General features: G+C 44.7%; 1 protein-coding gene across 2 annotated transcripts in view; it reads left to right on the forward strand.

Moving 5' to 3' along the window:
* Positions 1 to 19622, forward strand: part of GJC1 (gap junction protein gamma 1) — a 230370-nt gene that overhangs the window by 195757 nt on the left and 14991 nt on the right. For both annotated transcript variants that reach the window (XM_086923887.1, XM_086923886.1), the window contains exon 2: positions 12239 to 12312. The gene's annotated coding sequence lies outside the window, so the exon portion shown is untranslated. The remainder of the gene's footprint in view (positions 1 to 12238; positions 12313 to 19622) is intronic.

Consider the following 19622-nt stretch of genomic DNA (forward strand, 5'->3'; position numbering starts at 1 on the left):
GCATTTGCAATGCAATAGGACTCACATTTACCCAAGACCTATTGCATTGCTTCAAGGACAACAAGAGGGTTGGGGGTAGCACAGACAATGGGAGTGCGGGAGGAGGGAAGGGGAAGAAGGGGGCGAGAAGGCAGTACAAAGTAGTGCTCACAGTCTAAATATGACATACCGTACGGTGTAACACTCGAAGTAAAGGAGCCAGTAGCCATGGGAGGGTACAAATGACGACATGGACATGATAAGCAGGGACTAACAAGCCTCATACTCAAACAGAAGTCAGCATTTACAAAAGACAATGACACGAGCCAATTAAACACATGGGTGGAGAGTGGGCGGAGCGTCCACTCCATCCTCCATTACTGCAAGCATCACAAAGCGAGCAGCATATGCGCGCTGCCTCTATAGGCTCGACCTAAAAAGGCACAGTACATTCACAACAGCTGTTAGGATCAGGTGGAAATTTACACCAGACATTTGTAGAATTATCACAGTATGGTAATCTCCAATATGTGCTTTGAGTCAAACCCCCAGAGTATCGCTCACCCTTTTGGGGTAACCACTTTCTATCCTCAAGATGCACTATTGATCCCAAACTTTCTTCCATTTCCTCAGGCAGCCCCGACTCTGGTATACCACCCGCTCTGCCTGGTTGGCACCAGTCCAAATTGGTGTCCAGTCCGCTACGCATTGAGGTTGATTCACTCTGCAGGCCATTGCTATGTTTCTGTTAGCAACCTCGGCAGCAAACTTTAACCATATCCTCTGATATTTGGGCCGTATCTCTTAACTCTTTATGCTCAGGACCGAGGCTCCAGCGGCACATTGAGGCTTGTTATCCGGGCCAAAACTTGTACCATCCCTCTCCAGTATGGTTGGATTTTTGGGCAGTTCCACAATGAAACCTATATTCTTCATCTTTTGAAATCAATATAAGGACTGAGAGATATGATGACATGGCCACATTAGGAATAAATATGCTCACTACGCGGCAAAGCAAAAAATGGTGTACTGGAGAATGCAAATGTGAGATCAAATTACAATACAAGAATCAGAACAAAATGAATCATGTGATATCTATGTTAGGAATGTAAATAATGTAAATTATTTCTTGGTGAATTCAATATAGACCTCATTAGATACATTGAGGGATCTATAGGAGGTACCAAGAAAGAAAACCAGAATTTGGAAGTGTTGGGTTGTAAGAAAAGTTTCAGATTATTCCTCAGTATAAGTATGTCTTGCCTGACTCAGTGTTACATTCAATGACTCTTTATTTACAAGGCCAGACACATGTAGGAAAGGACTCAATGACCAGGACTTTTAAAAAGTACTGGTTCAATAGTACGTTTAGAAATGTTGCTGAAGAACTGTGTCAGAGGTGTATCATTTGTCAGAGAAATAATGAGGGACAGAGAACCATTGTTCTTATGAATCACATCGGTAAATCAGAGGGCCCATTTACCTGACATCAAGCAGACTTCATTGAGATGCCAGTTTATAACAGCATATCTTAAATATATTCTTGTGATCATCTACTTGTTTTTAAAAGGGGTTGAGGTTTAGCCTACCCGTAGATTTGATAGTATGACACTTGTCAAGCTCTAGCTAAGGGAATTGTTTCTGCGTTTTGGTCCGCCATCCTCTATTGAGACAAACTAGGGAACTCATTTTAAAAATGAGATCCCTAAATTGATTTGTATATCTCTGCAGATTGATATGAAGTATCACTGCAGTTATCACCCTCAATCATTTGTCATTGTGGAGAAGATGAACAGGGCCATCAAAGACAATGGCTTAAATGTTTAGTGAAACTGTGCTCTGATTTTCTGAAATTATAACTTTTTTGCTCACATCATGATGAATTTGCAGTTTTAGTTATGTTCAATGGGAAGGGTTCCTGTGTGAGCTCTCAAATGTGGGGATGAGCCAGAGACTTTCCTAAATCTCTTGGGTGCTACTTGGGATGCTCTCTGATTTGTTATTCATTTTGCTGCTCATTTGGGACTTAGAATAACTTAAAATAACTTTTGACTTTGCCTATTTTTTTGTATTGCCCTATTAATGAGAGCCTTCATGTCAATGACTTATTATATATGCATTTATAATTTCAGTACTTTTTTTGTAATAAATCTCTCCTAAATTTCTATTCTAGAATTCACTTATTAAGTCTGTCCTTACTTAATTGACTGTATTTTGATAGGTTGTGTGGTGCCTAGCTCAGGGACACATTGCTCCAAGAAATTGACATTTAACACAGTCTCTGATTCATCCACTTGAGGGCATATTATTGAGGTGTCATTTTGCTGTGTACAATGTTAGTGTTTCCCGTGCCCACACATGTTTACTGGCAACTTTGAAAGCTAGACAGATGTGATAACTCAATATAATTGAAACAATGATATTCTATGTGGACATTATGGAAACTGGTTATTATGTTCAAAATGAATATTCGGACAAGCTAACTGGTCGGAATGAAAACTGCCTGTGGAACTGGTTATAATGTGCTAGCAGTGCCTAATGAAATCTGGTCATGGTGTACTAAATGGATACAAGGAAAATTTGTCACAATGTGTTAACAGTGCACATTGCTAAAATGCGAATACAAACTGTCTCCAGTGTGCTAAATAGGTGTAATGGAAACCCTAATAGTTGAGCTAATTGTGCATAAAGGAAGTTGGCCATTGTGTACATGTTCAACATAATTTAAACCTGCTGATGATGCTGTGCCTATTGATCCTAATGATTTTACGTCAGCACCAGAGGCAAGGGTTATGCTACATCCTTTCTTCACTTTATTCACAAGAGCCTCAACAACAGAGAAAACGAGCATTTGCAATGCAATAGGTCTCGCATTTGCGAGAGTTTTAGCGATTGGCACTGTCAATGCCAATGCCTTTTATTTATGTTTTAAAAACCAACACGCAAATAAAAGGCATTGTCATTTACAATGCCAACAGCTCAAACTCTCGCAAATGCAAGACCTATTGCATTGCAAATGCTTGTTTTCCTATCTGTTCTCATTAGAATATTTTTGAAACTTGTTTCTGTGTCACTTCGTTGTTTTTAAAATTTACTTGTGGAACATTGTGTGATTTTGGACACATGTTGTGAATTCACTGTACTTACTTATACCCTCCACTCGCTCCTCACGAGGGTCCACGCGCTCTCAGGTGGCCGATTTGGGGCTCCTGGACCGCGGGATTAGGCAACCGAGCATTTCCTGCTCAGGTGCCATCTTGGGGGAGGAACGGTCAGCGCTCCAGTGGTGCGAGCGATTTGGCCCTCCCACTACATATAGCACCGGCAAAAGCATCTGCTCACTGATAGAACTTGCGACTCTTCAGGCGGAAGCCGGGAGTCAGAGGCAGAATATTTTTTAAACTTGTGAAACTTGTTTCTGTGTCACTTCGTTGTTTTTAAAATTTACTTGTGGAACATTGTGTGATTTTGGACACATGTTGTAAATTCACCGTACTTACTTCTACCCTCCACGCGCTCCTCACGAGGGTCCACGGGTTCTCAGGTCGCCGATTTGGGGCTCCTGGACCGCGGGATCAGGCAACCGAGCATTTCCTGCTCAGGCGCCATCTTGGGGGAAGAACGGTCAGCGCTCTAGTGGTGCGAACGATTTGGCCCTCCCACTACAAAATGCCTTCTATACCTCGTACGCTCAGCGGACGAGCGCAGCGGGCGTGACGATGGCACGCCGGAGGTGCGCCAGAGGTAAACCCGTCTGCGTCCGTCCGCGCCTCGCCGGGCCCTGGGCCCAGTACCTCGGTCCTACACCCCCGTAAGTCTATAACATACTCCAGGGAACTCCTACTCCAAATGACCCAGCCCCCTATGTCCCTCTGTTCCCACTCTATTTGAGTCGGTGGTCCTCGTTACCACCGTCTTCACTGTACATATAAATGATCCTCTCCAAAGACCGGTCATTCTGTCCAGACTGTCATTAATATGGCCATGGTAAATTGTCGATCCCTGCCTAAGCACACGCAGGAAATCCATATGCTCTTAGAGGAACAACAACTTGAGATTTTGTTCCTAACAGAGACATGGCTCTCATTAGATTTCGATCCGGAGATTGTCCAGGCGCTGCCCCAAGGCTATCTCATACAACACTTGGATCGAGTGAAGAGAAGGGGAGGAGGGATAGCCATAATCCATAGAGACCACCTTTCGTGTCGGCTCCACGGCAGCCCTCTCTCTGACTGCGAAAATGTTCACTTCACCATCCAAGTGTCCCTATGTAAATCTCTCTCAGGAGTTCTCATTTACCTTCCCCCAGGCACCATGGGACAGTTCTGCAGCTCTCTTCTGGAAACGTCCATGGCCCTGGCCAGTACCCTGCCCAATCTTATGATTCTAGGGGACCTAAATATTCACTTTGTCAGTAGAAATGACAGTACAGCTTCGGAACTGCTACTAGATTTAGCAACTCAACAGCTTTATCTGGGGAACGAGAAACCCACACACGCACTGGGGCATCTGTTGGATCACATCTTTTCAAACATCCGGGACCTTAAAGTGGGAGTACCAATCCCGATACCGTAGACCGACCACTTGCTAATTCTGTTTAGCTGGTGGATCCCGACCACTCCACTTCCCAGACAAGCTCCCGGTAGACCCTCACGCCCTTTGTCTAAATTGGACACGGCCAAATGGAAGCATGCCCTGGAACACTCCCAGCCAAACTATGAGGCAGACCCCGCAGTCGCGGACGTCAAACTTTCCTCATGGATTAAAAACTCTCTGAATTCCGTCCTCTCCAAAATACTCTACCTTAAACCACGGCAAAAACCACCCTGCCCTGGTTCACGCAGGAGGTCCGCCTCTTGAAAAAACTTTGTAAAAAGTCTGAAAGAGGAAGGACTATGACCCTCATAGGAAGAGGGGTTATAAACTCACAATCCTCAACTACAAAAAAACCCTTAAAGCCGCGCAAGCTGTCTTCTTCGGAAAAAAAATCCGAACTGCCTCTAGCTCGTCAAGAGAAACTTTTCAAATCGTGAAAAAGCTTTTAAAGCCCCCGGAGCCTACACGCCCTGGTGATCTCGCGGACAACCGCTGTAACGAGCTAGCAACATTTTTTGATCAAAAGATCCAAAATATTCTGAATCAACTCCCCCCTCACCATACTGCGGACCTACCCAACCCGTGTTCGACACAGTCGCAGAATCTTAATATCGGACTGGACACATTTCTCCCTATTAGCGAGGACACCCTGTCTCCTATTTTACAGTTAATTAAGAGTGGCTCCCCGCTTGACCCAGCCCCTGTTAAGATCTTAAAACTTGCTGCACCCACCATTCTCGCCCCGATGGTGAATGTGATTAACTCCTCTCTATCGAAGGGAATGGTTCCCCCTAGCTGGAAGAAGGCTGTGGTTAAGGCCTTATTAAAAAAACAACCTTAACCCCCTAAACTTGACCAACTTTAGGCCGATTTCCCTTCTGCCAAGTATCAGCAAGATGACAGAAAAATTCATAACAGCCAGTTGTCCAACTATCTTGAATCCAGTGAACTGCTCAAACCCTCACAGACAGGCTTTCGTCCGGGCCAGGGCACCGAGACTGCGATGGTGGCGGTAGTCGAAGAGGCCAGGAAGATCATCGATGCATGAGGATCAGTGGCAGTGATACTCCTGGATCTAAGTGCGGCCTTCGATACCGTTAACCATCGTACGTTGGTCCAACGGCTCAGGGATCTGGGTATTTCAGGGCTTGCCCTGACCTGGCTAAAATCCTTTCTGCACAGCCGCTCCTTCCAGGTGGCTGAGGGTAACCACATCTCTGAAGTGACCCCTATACACTGCGGAGTGCCTCAGGGCTCTTCCCTGAGCCCTACGCTCTTCAACATGTACATGTCTCCCCTTGAAAAAATTGTTAACCCTTATGGAAACAAACTACTGACATATGCAGATGATACCCAACTTTTAGTATCACTAAGCCATCAGGACAATCCCACCATCGATCTGCATTCCTGCCTTGGAGACATAGTCAGCTGGATGGACAGGTCTCACTTAAAACTGAACAGCGATAAGACAGAGATATTGGTGATGGGCAACCAGTCCCATTTCCGCCCAGAGACCTTGTGGCCCCCCCTGCATGGGCCCGCCTCCTACTCTTAAATCTGACATCAAAAGCCTGGGGATTTGGCTGGATCAAGAGCTTACCCTGAACACCAAAGCAAGGAAAACGGCCGGAGCCTGTTCTGGCCTCCTCCGCACCTCCCGTAAAATCCTTTGGTTACTCCCTTTCCAGTCTAGGAAGCTCCTACTCCAGGGCCTAATATTGTCCAGATTGGACTATGGAAAGGCCCTCTATCTCGGCGCGCCTAAGAAAGTGACAGCCAAACTCCAGGTAGTGCAAAACACTGCTGCTCGGATCCTTACAGACACCAACAACCGCTGTTCGGCCAAACTGGCCCTTAGGGCATTGCATTGGCCAGTACTGGAAAGAGTGCATTTCAAGGCCCTCTGTCTAACCCACAAGATACTACATGGTAAGGCCCCACCTATCCTCAAAGATCCCATCGTTCCCTATACTACCAACAGAACCCTCCGATCCACTAACCTCCATCTGGCCCTGACGCCCAGGATCAAGAGGGCTCGATCTGGAGGCCGGCGGTTCTCGTACAACGCCTCCAAACTGTGGAACTCCCTCCCACTGGATTTGCGTGCTCAACCCAATCTCCTCCCTTTCCGTAAACTTCTGAAGACCTGGCTGTTCCCGTAACTCTCCCCCCTCTGCTTTTGCTTGTTTCTATCATTAGCGCTGGGACGCTTACGGGCAGCCATGCGCTCTAGAAATCCTTGAACATTAAACATTAGAGAAAGGGGGGACATGGAAAAACCAAAAGGAAGAAGCGTTATGAAAGTTTAAGCCATCTGCTAAATTTTATAACCGTTCTTGCTTTCCACACAGGACACAAGTGAAACAGTGAGAGCTCCGCCGCTCGATACCTCAAGTCGAGCAAATCGTGCACATAAACAACAGACTTGGTGCCAAGTTCCTGCAGACTTCAAACAAGTGTTGATTTAAGTCACCTAGCAGACTGCCGTGCCAAACCCATGCACGTGCTACCAGTCTGCTTGGCTGGCCTCAACAGGGAAGATCGGAGCCCATGAAAGGTACGAGAGACATACCTTCACCAGAATCAAGCCAGGACGCGAGGAGGGCGTCAGCCTCAGAGAATTGGGGGTTAGGAGATGGACTTGCAATCTGGATTATTGGACGCCTTTTTGTAAAGTGCGCAAGCATTGCCAGGTTGATTTTATGTTCTAGTGCCCCACACCGGCTTGGTTAAAAAAACAAACGAGTGCCTATACTCAAAAGCAGGTTACACATTTAGATGAACCCATCTGGGGATCTAAAACAAATAAGCATCACAAAGGCTTACCGCCGCTCCGTAGTCTCTCTCCGTTTGTCAAAGTGAGCCAGGAGTGTTAATTAATGCGGCTTAAATAGACCGTATGGAGAAGGAGTGACACGCGCGTACCTGTCACAGTGCATGTCTTAGGTCAATCAGAGTCATGGAAACTTGCATAAAATTTAGGCAAACCCCGTACATATTCTCCACGTTCTGCCTTCTAAAAATCACTGTTGCGGCCCGGGGAGGCGAAACCAGGAAGTCAGGCATCCTTGCCCGTGCCGTGGGCAAGGCCTGTGACGCGCCCGGAAGAGGCTGGTGTGGCTCGTTCATGCGGGGCTCCCATGAGGAAGGGAGAGCCCCACGATGGAAGTCCTGAGAAGTCCCAGGTCCCAGGAGGGGGCTCGGGTGAAGTGGAGAGGAGGGGTGTGTTTCTGCTGGGCTCCCGTATGCTGGGGGAGCCCCTGCAGGGCTTCCCATTGGAACCCTGCGCAGGCCGCCGAGAAGAGTCTCTGCATAGCAGCCCGGTGAGTGGAGCTGCATGCTGGCACTAGCGAGTGCCTGTCCTGAGCAGTTCCACCGTTGCAGGCCACTCCATCGGGGGCATATTTTATTTTAAGCGCCACTGCGCTGACACATCTTGGGCATGTTGTGTAGGCAACATGCTCATGCCGGGCTCGAAATGTGAACGTGCGCTAACATACTCAGCATTTCAGGAAACGCCTAAATTATGTGGTTGCATGCATCAAGGCTTATGAGGCCATCACTGAGGAACTTCACCCATCAGGGGAACACTATGACGCAAGCCATACAGGCCGTTTCTTCCCTTACTATAGCTAGGTAGGTGAAACATGTCATACATAAAGACATACATCTGTTTTTGTCACACACTCAGCTAGAGGTGTCATGGCTTTTAAGGCTTTTTCCTTAGGACTAGCTTGGAGGATATTTTGCATGCAGCTGAATGGTCGTCTAAATCTACGTTCAAGACTTTTTATTTCAAACCTGTACTTAACCGCATCGCTGCGGCTGCTTTTCCCGCTGTGTGCGGTGTTTTTGAAAATACTGCGTTACATGACGAGCTCAGCTCGTCATCAGCATACGAGCGCCGTAGCTGATGACGAGCTGAGCTCGTCATCCGCATCGAAGGGGTTAACATGGCCACGCTGGTCATTAGTATGCTTTAAACTAGCATAATCATCGCCTACGGTCCTGACATAGAATGTGAAATTTAGTAACAAAGTTTCAATTCTATTTAGGACACGAAGGCGAGGAAATGTAATTTGATGTTATTTGCTTGCCTTGAGATGTATATCGGTGTCGGAATGGACGAGTTACGGAGATGGTTTCTTTCTTTCAAGTAATGATGAGTCTTAACAGGAATGAACTTAACTGAAATGGACACTAGGATCGCACAAAGAAAGAGGGGGCATTAACAGAGACAGTGGACTATATTCGTGGATAGTATTCCATGATTGGTTATTCATGTTATTCTTTGACTGGGGGTTATGGGAAAGGACATTTTCTTCGTTGTTGAGGCTGCTGTGAAGAAAGGATATAGCGTAATCCTCGCCTCTGTGTGCTTAATAGAAATGAAAAGTTTCCATTACTAAATCTAGGACATTTTATATTGTGAAGGATATCCTAACTGGGCATAATAGAATGTGTCAATGATGTTTGAACTAAGCTCTATAGAAAATGATTGGGCTGTTGTAAGTGGGCTTAATAAAAAAATATGCTAACAGGTCATACAGGAATCTGTGTACTAACACTATGTTGTGAGGTGCTAAGTAGACATAATGGAAATACACCATGCTCTATGCAATGTGTGTATCGGACACTGGCCAGGATATAATGGAAATTCGCTATAATGTACTTTATGTGCTAACAAGGCATGATGGAAGCTGTTCATGATGCAAGCACTGGCCATAAAGGTTGTGGTTATTAGATTTAATTGTACTTCAAGAATTTGTGCTGACTGGTTGTGTGTTGAATACTGGGCGCCATGTGCTGATCAAATATAGCAGTAAACGTAAATGTTTGCTAAGTGAATGCAATAAAAACATGCAATGATAGGATAACTGGGCATATGGGAAACCTCCAAGATGTTAACTAGATATAAAGTAAACTGGCCTTGGCGTTCTAGCATATTGAAACTGCCACTGACAGACTAATTGACTTTAATGGTATTTATCGGTTAAATGCTAACTACACATGATGCAAAAACAAAACAAAACTGAATGTGCCAACTGGGCATAAATGCACGTGGCTTTATATAGAACAACCTTAGCTAGGAAGCAATGGAACACTGAATAACAAGAGAGGCTTATAAGTCGTCATAGTAATTAGGAACAAGTGGGTTCCCGGGTGGGTGCCAAACAGGGAGAGGGTTGGGGGTGGATGGGAAAAGTGGCATAGTGGAAGATTGGTGTTGTGATTGTTGCAGTGACCTCTGGTATGGGTTATTATAGAAACTGGCTGTGATTTACTAACTGGCACAATAAAAAAGGAGCCCCCATTAGCTTTATGGTAACTGACCTTGTATTAACTGGCATAATAAAAATAGCATGTTGTGTTAACTGAGCGTAATGGGATCAGTCAATGATGTGTTAGCTATGGACAATGGATGATGTGGTAACAGGGCGAATTAGAAAGCAGCTTTCACAGGGAAACCGATCATAATAGAAATTCACATTAGTTAATGTAATTGCAGAATAAAAAGTGCCCAGAGTATGCTGACTTTGCATTTTGGAAACTGACCATAATAAGCTAACTAGGCATAATGGCTTGCAGACGCTGACTGTACAGGGCCAAAATTGGAAATGGAATGGTTTGCCTATTGGACATCATTGTTGCTGGTCATAAGGTACCAATATGGACATAAAGTAGACTGATCATCATTGTTACTTTGATTGTCACTTGGTCCTTAGAGCAATACAGGTATAGGCATACGTGCTTGAGCCCCCTCTTTACATCTAGGCAGACCCCATCAAAGCATGCATTGCAGCTGGTATCATAATTCTGTTTCACATGTTTTACGCCCTGCCTGGCCAGACCCACCCGACCCCACACAAAAACAAGCATAGGCATAGCCAATAGGTCTCGCCTTTGGGACCTTATAAGTGTTTCGCAATGCAGTACATTATTCCCCATTGGAATGCCCACACACTCTTAACATCTTTGAATTATCGTACAAGTTTTTTTTTAAAGTTTATATGACAAAGTAGAAGGTGTGGCATAACTGCCAAAGCACTCAACTTTGGAGCGGAGGGGACCAGGCTCGAGCCTCCTTGTTGGCTCAACATCCTGTGATTCTGGGCAAATCACTTTATCCCCCCATGCCCCCCTGCCAAAACAAGAAAAGCTATTTACATATAAATGTAAAGTAAAAGCGGGCTGTTCAAAAGCAAATAAAGGCGCACAGTCATGCTGTGTCTGGAGGTGGGAAGGGTCTGCTATAGAGGAAATCCAACCAACAACACTGCAGGCAGACAAATTCAAAGTGAAAACGCCGCTGTGCGCGCCCATGCTGTGTTGGAGGTGGGAGGGGTGTGCTTTGGAGGCAAGCCAAGAAAAACATTCAACATACAGGTGTCTTTAATAAAATAAAGGTGCAGAAGAGCGCTGCTCGATGCTGTGTATTAGGTGGGAGGGGTCTGCATTTGAGGCAACAAGCAGTTAAAAACTATCATACTGGAGCTCAGACAGAGCTTAACCAGTGATTGTGGAGGACTGAGCACCTTCCAGGCTCTGGGAGCACGTGCAGGTGTCCTACTTTGAATAAACATCAGGGTAGTGGCGTACAGTGGAGAGCACACAAAGCAAACAGGGAGGTATTTGTTACAGGCACCTATCCAGGACCGCAGATAATAAATAAAGGCGCACAGCAAGCAGTGCTCGACGCTGTGTATAAAAAAAACATACGGGCGCTGATAATAACTAAATGAAGGCGCGCGGTGATCGCTGCTAGTTGCTGTGTTGGGGGTGGGTGGGGTCTTCTTTTGAGGCAAGGCAAGACAAGCTCGGCAGGGAAAGTGAAAGCGACCACGCCCTGTTTATTGACCCACGACGAGGAATGCAGCTGGCACCCTGCACGCCGCTGCTCGCTCCCGACATCTGGATGCCATGGGAGTGAACATTTAGAGAAAAGGTGAGACATGCACCCTCCTTTGGCCAATTGCGTGCTTTCATTTTTGAAAGCCACACGCAAAGGTCAATAGAATGTGTGGAAGTTGAAAACCACACGGACAAGTTTGGAGAAAGTCTAGAGTGATTCCAAGAGGACTCCCCATAGAGCAGCCCATGCTCGCTGCGCTAGTCTCGACCTAACCATACTCTGCGGCCTATTGTATTCACTTAGAAATGTCAGGCTGCTGCTGTATGTAGTTAAAGGCCCTAACACGCTCCTTCCAAATTGCTATTTGATATGTATTTTTGAACCCACTGGCCAAACTTTATATATATTTCCAAATCTATATGGCAAGTCCAAGGCCTTCCTTAAATGATTTCTAAAAACATGCTAATTTCAGGTTTCTCCCACTATGACGGTTTGTTGAGGCTTTCTTTCCGATTACCTTTTTCGAACTTATTACCTATTTTACGAAAATGTACCACTGATATGCTTACCTCCACTAGAAGCTGAAAGCTTGACTGTTTAGCATCTAATTCTTAGTTTGTGTACATGTTCTTGTGTATCAGCTTAGGTAACAGATGCATATACGAAATTACAAGCATAAACATTAATTTCAGTATCTCTGCAATATATAGTTTAAGCATATTATCTTTTTTAATGATTCACATACTCCATTACTGAGTGAGATAATTTGCTCCTTCCAGTATTGACTAAAGACCATTTTCCCCCTTGCAGGACGTTTTCATGAACATTTACAAGGGAACCAAATTTTGCATGCGGCTCTGGCTGACAGGAGCTCAAGACAGCAGGTAAATGAACCAGACATATATTTTCTCAAATTTTCTTGATTTTAATTGATCTTTCTGTCTGTATCACACTGACTCGCACGATTATTTCCTTGTTGATTTTCTCAGTGCTTTGATGTCTTTGTTTTACAACACACTCAGGCATTGAAAATGTTGAATCTAACAAGTGGAAACATCTGTTTTTAAAGTGTCCTGGTCAAACATTATTAAATATTGAGAGCCAAAAATCAGTATTCAGCAATCTCTATTTCGAAAACTAATCCAGTTATGTGCAATTGGGAACTTTATTTCCTTGACTGAAAAACTAGGCCTTTGGTATTCATTCAGTCTCTTTCTTTTCGGCTGGGTTCCATTGTTATTTTGCACAAACTCTCAAGTCGAGGCTGTTGGGCCATGAAGTTTAATGTGTACCTTCAATAAAAGATCTGTAGCCTGTTTGACAATAACGTCAATATATTAGGTTTCAACATTGGAATGAGAAATGATTTATGTAGCCTGCCTAGCCAGTCTCAGGCCAGTCGTTTCCTTCCTAACGTCCCTGACATCAAAACATTAACATAATGAGCAACAGAGCCACCAGATGATCTAAGGCATTGCTAACATTTCCAAGTCACTGTTTGAGGCACATTCTTTCATTTTGTAATGGCTGTGCAGCTTTTACAGCCAATGTGCTGCACCGATTAAAAAACTAAGGGGCATATGTAGGTAATTTCCATTTTGCAATTCCCAAATAGCGATTTTTAAGGAATCGCTATTTGAGAATAGAAAAATGGAATGTTGGTAAAAATTCGCAATAAGAAATGAGTGTCCAATTCAATCCTATGGGCCTCTAAGAGGCCCATAGGAATGAATGGGGATACGTTCTCAAATTGAGATTTTCTATGAGAAAATCGCAATTTGAGAATCGCAATTCCAAGGGTGCCAGGGTGTACAAAGGACCCCTTGAATGTGCCTGTAAGTACATGTCTGTAAGTACATGTGGCGCACATACATGCCCTAAGGGCATGTCTGTGTACCACATGGCACTTTGATTTGTTAAAAAAAATGCATTTTTGAAGGAATTCGCAAAATACCATCTACTTGAAGTAGGTGGTATTTTGCGATTCCTTAGGCAAAAATCGCAATTTTTAAAGCACCCCTACATAGCATTTAAAGAATCGCAAAATTGTGATTCCGTAAATGTTATAAACAAAATAAGGAATCACAATTTTTGCGTTTCCTTATTTTGCTAAGTGGCACCTACATATCAAAACGCCGTTTGCGATTCGCAAACGCAGAAATTCTCAGAATCTCAGCGTTTGCGAATCGCAAACCGCTACCTACATATGCCCCTAAATGTTCTGTGGTACAAATTACTGGCTCAATAGGCTTAAAGGAAATTCTGAGTCGAGAAAGGACAGTTCGGATCACTGACAAAATTATCGGAAACACAAATATTGTGTAAAAAATATCGAGGACCAAAATATTGAGAAGGTAAATGCAAAATGGCAAGTATAGATTTACTATTCGTAATTCCACATCTACGTATCTTGAATATATATATATATATATATATATATATATATATATATATATATATATATATATATATATATATATATATATATATATATATATATATATATATATATATATATATATATATATATTCCAAACACAATCAACTTTACCAGGCCGAAGACAGAGAGCACACAGGTATCCTTTTGCAAAGATGTTTATTGCAGACCCTTCACCACCCCCGACATTCCTTTTGCAAAGATGTTTATTGCAGACCCCTCCACCCCGACAGATGCGTTTCGCCTCACAGCTTCGTCAGTGTCGGTTTGTTGCGTGTAAAGTGCAGCCATTTCTAGTCGTGACACATCACATGAATATAAAGGAAGGACCATAGCAAAGTTTGAAAATGCCGCAGCCATCTTTTAACATGTTTTCTTCAATGTGTGTTTGTAAGAAAAGGCTATGAGGTAAAGTGCATTGGTGCTTCTAAAATTAAACAACAAAACAGCATGTGTGCAAAAAATGGGGGAATCACAAATCGAAATTACACATTTGTCAATATATCAAAAATAATACACATATAATAGATATCAATATATCATGTATAGTATAAAAACAGTCATTTTCTAAAGTTTTCAATATCAATTCATAATCTTTCATCCAGATAAACTCAAATGACCAATCCGTGTCACAAAATATACATTTCATTTCGATAATGCGTTCCGTCCACAAAATCTCGCCCTGTATGGTCTCGGTATTGATATGAGCCATTGAATAAAGAAACATATTCTCTTATACATGATATAATCTAAATTCAAATGGAACAATAGCTCACTTTCTTTGCGTATTCATTTTTCCTTTTTAAAGATTGAATTATTCAAAAGGTTCAGCCTGCTACATCCCCCTATGTTCTGGTTTTTCAGTATCCTCATAGATGTGCCCACATCTCTTCATCATTGTTTAAACCTCAAGGGGCCCTGGTTTGGAGATCGATGATATATTTAGACTCCAGGATTCTGAGTGCTTTGACTCTATCTCCTCCCCTTTCCCTGCGGTCTAGCTGATCTAAGCAGTAGAAGCTTAATAGATTCCTATTGCTCTGATGGTGTTGGGCAAAATGGCGCGCTACAGGATAGGTCCAGTCCTTGTTCGTTATAGCACGCATGTGCTCAAGCACCCGCCTCTTCGCAGGGTGGATAGTACTGCCTATTTAGTGCTTAGTGCATGGACATTCCAGGCAGTATATTGTGTATTCTGAATTGCAATTCAGAAACTTTCTGATCTCTCTAGTGGGTTTGACATCTTCTGGTCTTCCTGGATAATTCAATATCTTTTAACTGTGTTTGCAGGCCTTAAGGCGCAGACATGGGTAAAATCCCTTTACCGTTAATGTTTTATGGGATTGTGAAGGAGTTGAGAAGTGACTATGGACTAGATGATCCCTGAGTGATTGACAGCGTCAGTAGGTTATCGATGGACAATCAGGTAGATGTTTTTTAAAACGTTATCGGTTTTCAAGATGTGCCAGTTTTTCTTGAAGATATGCACCATTTTTCCTGATTTGATGTTAAAATCTGTGATCATTCTGGTAGGTTCCTCTCTTTTAATCACTGGTTTCACTACCAGAAGGTCTTTTCTGTTAACCTTTGCTACCTTGTCTGCAGCCTCCCTCAGAATGTTGTTAGAGTATACTCTGATCTTAAATCTAGTCCTGGCTTCAATATTAGCGCTTTGGTAATCTTCCTCTGCCAAGCAATTACGCTTCAGGCGTAAGAATTCACCAAAGGGGATGTTACGTACCAGACTCCTGGGATGATGACTGGCTGCGTGCAGCACGGCGTTACCCGCCATAGGTTTCCTATATCATCTAGTCTGGAGGATATTGTTGTCTACAAAAACCTACAGATCCAGATAGTATACGGAGATTAGGCTCATGGTACTAGTAAATTTCAGGTTCCACTCGTCATTTAGCGCGGCCACGTATTCCTCAGCCGAGGATCGGTCACTGTGCCAGACAACAAAGAGGTCGTCTATGTACCTAGTCCATAGCATTATTCTATCTGTCCAGTGGTCATGTGTGTCTCCCCAGGCCACGTGCTTCTCCCACCAGCCCACTAATAAATGTGCGTAGCTGGGGGCGAAATACGTGCCCATCGTGGTCCCCCTTGTTTGTTTATAGAGCTTGCCTGCGAAGAGAAAGATGTTGTTATATAAGCAGAATCTTATGCTGAGCAGCATCTGGTTGTGTTTATAATACTTTAAAGGTTTTCTATCCAGAAACCATTTTACTGCTGCAATGCCATCCTCATGTCCTATACATGTATAAAGATTGGTTACATCTAGCGTGATAAGAAGCATGTCTGGTTCCCACATTATATTGTCCATGAGTAGAAGGAAGTCCTGCGTATCTCTCACATACGAGGCTAAGTCTTTCACGATGGGAGCTAGGAAAGAATCGATAAATCTTGAAGTGTTCTCCAATAGGCTACCGATAGAGGACACAATCGGTCTCCCTGGTGGATGTTTGACGTTCTTGTGGACTTTGGGGAGGTGGTAAAAAGTTAGTATTGTGGGTGCCTCACATTGTAGGAAATAAAATTCTTCCACACTTCGCATCCCTTCATTTTTCCAGCCTTCCAACAGAGTTTGATAGTCAATGGTGCATTGCACATGTTCAGATTTTTTGATGACTGTGTAGCACTCAGTATCTGAAAGTTGGCGTTATGCCTCTTGTACATAGGCATCCCTTTTGAAAATCACGATATTTCCCCCTTTGTCAGAGGGTTTTATTTCAATGCTTTCATCGTTCTTCAAGGATTTTATCGCCTCCCATTCTTTGCGTGTTATGTTGGATTGTTTGTTACCAGCTCTGTTATTTGTTTTGGCTAGTTTTTCTAGATCCATGAGAATTGCTTCATTAAAGACACCTATGGCATCATGCAGTGTGTTTGGGAGTTTTTACGGTTTGTTTTTGAAGTTACAAAAAAAATATATATTTATATACACACACACATTACATATATATATATATATATATATATATATATATATATACATATATATGTGTATATATATATATACATATATACATATATATATATATATATATTCCTCACTGTATAACAAAGTACGAATGCACTCCTGGCAGTAATTACGCCAACAATCCAGAAGTCTGCTTATAGAGAATAATTTATTTCCGCATTTGAAGCAAAAGAAAACACCCTATTCGTTTCGGCGAAACCGCCTTGCTCACGGGTTAATTCATTGCTCAGTCAACCAAATATTGCCCGGAGATGCACCGCGGCATGGAGTGTCGCGGCTTTTTCGGAGGAGGTGGAAGTTGTATGCATATATATATATATATATCCTACTAGCGGTCGCCAGTAGGTAGTTATAGTTAGGACCTATTATCCATAGGAAATCCGCAACATTCTATTTGGATTAAGTTTGGCGCCGGTTGACAAACCTTTGCGAAATTTTCAAAACTGGTGGGGCGCTCCGGTCCGCTCTTATCCTGAAAGTCTCCGGGTGTTTCGTCAAGTGGGGGCTGAGAAAAAAGGGGGGTCCCAGAATGTGTTTTCCCCATGCAATTTTCAATAGGAACCGTTCATCGCAGCTACAGCGCGAACTGCTGAACAGAATTACACAAAATTTGGCAAAGAGGTAGCCCTTGGTTCAGACCCGTGCCTTTTGCTTAAATGGTGTAAATTCGTTCAGTAGTACCTGAGAAAATCATAATTAAAATCACATATATATCTATGGCCGCGTAGGATCAGCGCACCCTGCCGAGCCCAAGCTGTATTCTAGTTGGCTGTCAACACTCCAAATCAGGAAGTGTTGGCAGCCATCTTGTGCCTTGGTAGAACCGAGGCACATGAAACCTAAGAAAATAATGCAAACCCTAGTCCCACAAGGACCACCAGAGCCCCAAAAATAATTATTATTTTATTAAAAATCTGCAAAATCCACGAAAGGTGCGCGGATCTTGCCGATTATTAAAAAAACAAAGCGCGGGCTACAGTGCTTCGTTGTGAATTAGCCCCCGGGGGGCCAAGTCCCGGTGGCAATGTTTCTATGTGAATGGGGGACCACCACCCCCTGGGCTTTAAAAAATGATGTGCGGGGAGACGCACAGCCCCCCCCCCCCCCCCCCCCCTCCTCAGCCCCGGGGTGTGCCACACCCCGGGGCTTCAATATTCATGGTTGGGGGGCTCAAAAGCCCCCCCCCACAAGCCCTGGGTACCGCCACCCCCGGGGCTTCTTTTGAATGTATGCGGGGGGCTCACGGTCCCCTGCAGCCCCGGGGACCTCCACCCCCGGGGCTTCTTTTTAACAAAGAAGCCTGTGTGGGGGGTACACACTCTGCGGACCGCCACCTCCTCGGGGCACTAAGAATTCTAATTAGGGGGTCCGTGACGGACCCCCAAGCCACGGGGACCACCATCCCCTTGGGGCTTTCTAAGTGTTGGGAAGGGGGCCATGCTGCCCCCTATCCTGGAGCCTGTCATGGTTCTGGGGACTGCCACCCCCCAGGGCCGGGTCCTGTGGTGTCCCGGGGTGCCAACCCCCGGGACACTGCTGTTTGCAATAACAGGGCGGGAGCCTCGTGGCTCCCACCCTGTCACTGTAAACTGCTTTGCTTCAATGAAGCAAAGCTGATTGCTTTTCCACATGGGGAGCAGCATGTTAACTGCTCCCCATGTGGAAAAGCAATGCCGGCTCCCGCAGGAGGCGGAGAGCCGGCTTGGACCGTGGGGAGATTGGGGACCCCCCACGGTCTCGAACAATAGGCCAGGTCCCGGTGGATGGGGTCCCCGTAGCAATAAGTGGCCACGCGGCCCCCCTCCCCAAAATAAAATTTAAAAAAGGCCGGCCCCGGGGATGGGGTCCCTGGGGCCATAAGTGACCTGAGGAGGGGGGCTACGCAGCCCCCCTCCTAAAGATTTTTTTTTTTTAATGAAGGCCATGCCCCTGGGGATGGGGTCCCCGGGGCCGATTAATGCCTAGGGAGGGGGGCAACGTGGCCCTCTTCCAAAATATATATATTTTTTAAAAGGAGTCAGGCCCTGGGTGATGGGGTCCCCAGGACCAAAAAAATAGGAAATGAAAGGGGGCCACACAGCCCCCTTCTTAAAAATAAATGGGAAAAAAAAGAATCTGCATCGCGAGTAGGCCCCATATGCAAACGCGCCCCCTGGCGCATTTACAGATGGGGAAAGAATTCCCCTTGAAGACTTGGGTCCCTAGGGGCCAACTAGCCCTCCAGTATGCGCCAGGGGGCTGTGTGGCAGAGAGGTGTTCTGATGCCACGCCCCTTTTTACACCTCTCTGCAACTTGTCTCTGTGGCGCTTAATGGAGGTAGCTAGTGGGCTAGTTGCACCCCAGGGACCCTCAGAATTCAAGGGGCGATAATTCCCCAACTTAAACATGCCACGGGGCGCGTTTGCACAGTGGTGAAGGGAGGGGGCTTGGCTTGAGGTGATATGTGTGCAAGCACGCCCTGTGGCGGATTTTAAGTTGAAGAATTAATTCCTCCTCAATCCCGAGGGTCCCTATGGGCCAACTAGCCCACCAGGTGCATCCAGTAAGCGCCATGGAGCTGCGTTGCAGTGTTGTAAAAAGGGGCGTGGCCTCTGAATACCTCTCTGCAACGCAGCTCTCTTGCGCATACTGGAGGTACCTGGTGGGCTAGTTGGCCCCTATGGACGCTCGGGATTGAGGAGGAATTAATTCCCCAACTTAAAACGTGCCACAGGGCATATTCCCAGAAATGTCACCTCATTCCCCACCCCCTTCCTTCACCATTGTGCAAATA

Source organism: Lissotriton vulgaris, chromosome 5, assembly GCF_964263255.1.
Source record: "Lissotriton vulgaris chromosome 5, aLisVul1.2, whole genome shotgun sequence".
Lineage (NCBI taxonomy): Eukaryota > Metazoa > Chordata > Amphibia > Caudata > Salamandridae > Lissotriton > Lissotriton vulgaris.